The following is a 3,673-nucleotide window of genomic DNA, read 5'->3' as shown; positions in this document are numbered from 1 at the left end:
GTTGACCAAGAAACGCTACGTACGATGTGATGTTTCTTGTGTTAGTATTGATGATAATATATCTTGAAAGACTCAAAATTCCCATTCCACTCGTTGCATAATTCACAAAATTTGTACCTCAGAGAATTCTTAATATAATTTCTGAAAGTATCATAGAAAATCTTCAAAACACGCCTTTCTTCTGCACTGTGTATTAGGTTTAATTATAAATATCACAAACACGCCTCTTTTCACACATTCAACCAAGAACGTAGAAACAGAAGCTTGTAAAGTGTGAAAGAACCTCACAAGATTAATATTTAAGCCTTGTTTTACAATATTTATATTTACACTCGCCACAAAGAAAGAGACTCTCCTTCGTATGAATCTATGAATACTTTAAGCTTTTCTTTTGTTATATATAAAAATAACAAGTAATTAGCCTGGAACTAAGACCTTTTAAATCTCTGAAAATCCATTAAAAATAGTATTTTATTATAACATTTTCATCTCATTTTAAAATTTAAAATTCTACTATTTTTGAAAATGTTTTATGAAGATAAGAGATACCTCAGTTGTAAAGCAGCGAGTTTTATTTAAGTTTTAAAACTAGGGTATGTTTTGTTTCTGGTAGTGATAACTATAAAATATTAGATCTTCGTGTGATAATGTACCACAAATATCGTATTTAACTTTAGTAATTTAAAAACAAAAAAACAGCTAATTTCAACCTGCTTTTCTCAGAAATTTTGTTCGCGTGAAATATATTAGGAAGGCAACTAAAACAGGTTAGTAAAAATAGAAAAACATAACACCTTAACGAACTGTTTCTTCGATGTTCAAAATAAATTAATAAAAATATGTATAAAATATACGAATTAAAATTATGATTTATAAAAATATATATATATATGTATATATATATAAGATAAACCAATAAATTTTATTAAAAATCTAATGACCTCAGTGAGTGAATGTGACTGAATATATAATACAACTAAATATTTGCCAAAGGATAAAAAATTTAAAATACAAGTCTTATTAAGTTAGACGTTGTCTCTATAAAACAAACGCTTAACTTAATTATAAATCTTGAGGTATACAACGCTGTTTCGTATAACAAATATTTTAACATAAATTCTAAAGTATTGTTTCTGTAAAACAACTATTGTAACATAAATTCTAAAGTATTGTTTCTGTGAAACAAATATTGTAATATAAAAAAATATAAAGTATTGTTTCTGTAAAACAAATATTGTAATATAAATTCTAAAGTATTGTTTCTGTAAAACAAATATTGTAATATAAAAATTCTAAAGTATTGTTTCTGTAAAACAAATATTGTAATATAAATTCTAAAGTATTGTTCCTGTAAAACAAATATTGTAATATAAAAAATTCTAAAGTATTGTTTCTGTAAAACAAATATTGTAATATAAATTCTAAAATATTGTTTCTGTAAAACAAATATTGTAATATAAATTCTAAAGTATTGTTTCTGTAAAACAAATATTGTAATATAAAAATTCTAAAGTATTGTTTCTGTAAAACAAATATTGTAATATAAATTCTAAAGTATTGTTTCTGTAAAACAAATATTGTAATATAAATTCTAAAGTATTGTTTCTGTAAAACAAATATTGTAATATAAATTCTAAAATAATGTTTCTGTAAAACAAATATTGTACCCTAAAATTCTAAAGTATTGTTTCTGTAAAACAAATATTGCGGAATCCAAAGTTTAAACTATAAACAAATATTGAAGTAAAAATTTACAGTATACAGTGCTGTTTCCGCACAATAAATATTGTAAAATATAACATGAAAGCTTAGACGAATATATTTCAAAAAATGGGATTTTTCTTCGAAATTACTTCTAACGATAAGTTACAAGCCATTAAGAATTGATGGTCCCGTATACAAAGTGGCATTAACTTATATATAAATAAAAAATATAGTTAAAAAATTAATCAAAAAACTCCAAAGTATGCGTGTCTTAGCATGCATAGTAACACAGCTACTCCACCCAAAATAATATTTTCGTTATTAATTTGTGAAAGAACAAATGTAAGGAAAAATATTGTTGAATCTCTAAGAAAGCGTGAAATTGATCTCACTCACGTGTCATATTAGAAACAAAACGTAGAATTCTAAATTTTCAAATCCGAACAAACAATTTTGTTATTGGAAATTTTAATTCCCAGTTTGCATATAGTAATTTTAATTATTATTAAACGTAATTCGTCCGCGTTTTAAGGCTAAAATAAAGCCTGATCCACAGAATATTATATATATATATATATATATCAAAGAAATGTAGTCATAAGAAGTAAGTTTCACAGTGCTACTTTCAATAAAACACGTGCCATTACTTTCCTGTATAAGAGTAAGGGAAGATGTTCAGGTATACAGTAAAATGCACGACGCCTGTTTTACATAAATATACTCTTGTTTCACGATGAAATACATGTTGCAGCTAACTTTGCTACTCCATCTATGATTACACTTGTTCTAAAATAGTTCACAAGATTTTGATTTTCACGTGTATTTACACTAAAAACTAGGTTCGAACTATTTACATATTATGTGCAACTCCGCCTACAAGATCAAAGCAAAGCAAAATTTAAACAAAGCAAATTTAGATTATTTTTTTTTTTTCAGTCGCCAATGATAACAATTGCAATATGTAAGTCAACGGCTCGTGGTCCACTTCAAACAAGGTTGAGTCGTTTCTTGATAAAAGCTGCAATCAGCTCTTGAGGGCGACGTTGCCATTCTTCCAGTTTGGATTTGGGAACTGCCACTTGGTCACCATGGAGACGATTCAGGAGAGTGACGCACACTACGGCACCTGCAAAATAAAAGAACTTAGAACGTTTATTTAGGAACCGCAACCTCGCGATAACAGTTTTGTTAATTTGCTAGTTGTTACTCTTTGTACCAAAAATAGTGTTTACAGATTCATACTTGAACATGGCTCAAACAGTATTGAGAGATTTATACTTGAACATGGCTCAAACAGTATTTACAGATTTATACTTGAACATGGCTCAAACAGTATTTACAGATTTATAATTGAACATGGCTCAAACAGTATTTACAGATTTATACTTGAACATGGCTCAAACAGTATTTACAGATTTATACTTGAACATGGCTCAAACAGTATTTACAGATTTATACTTGAACATGGCTCAAACAGTATTTACAGATTTATACTTGAACAGGGCTCAAACAGTATTTAGAGATTTATACTTGAACAGGGCTCAAACAGTATTTACAGATTTATACTTGAACAGGGCTCAAACAGTATTTACAGATTTATACTTGAAGTGTGCTCTTAGTATGTTTTAGCTATTAAACAAGACTAACTATACAATATTTCTAACGCCTATGGCTCAGTGGCAAGTTTGAGGGCTAATAGCGCTAAAAATTGGTCTCGATACGCCTGATGGGCAAAGCACAGATAGGCAATTGTGTGATTTTTATACTTAATAATATACAAACAATTTATCCAAAGTGCTAAAGCAGGGGTCAATAAGTGTTCGAGGCAATTAAGAAATTTTCGTAAAGTTTAAAATCTACAGTTAGGTTGCTAAAGCAATAGAGATTTTAATTTTTATTAAAGAGCAACAAGCTACCGATTCTATTGAAATTTTACGGAATTCAATTCTGAGGATAACTGGATATTAAA

Source organism: Limulus polyphemus, unplaced genomic scaffold (genome assembly GCF_000517525.1).
Source record: "Limulus polyphemus unplaced genomic scaffold, Limulus_polyphemus-2.1.2 Scaffold6056, whole genome shotgun sequence".
Taxonomy (NCBI): Eukaryota; Metazoa; Arthropoda; class Merostomata; order Xiphosura; family Limulidae; genus Limulus; species Limulus polyphemus.
The sequence above is the reverse complement of the archived record's forward strand: the minus strand, read 5'-3'. Positions refer to the sequence as shown.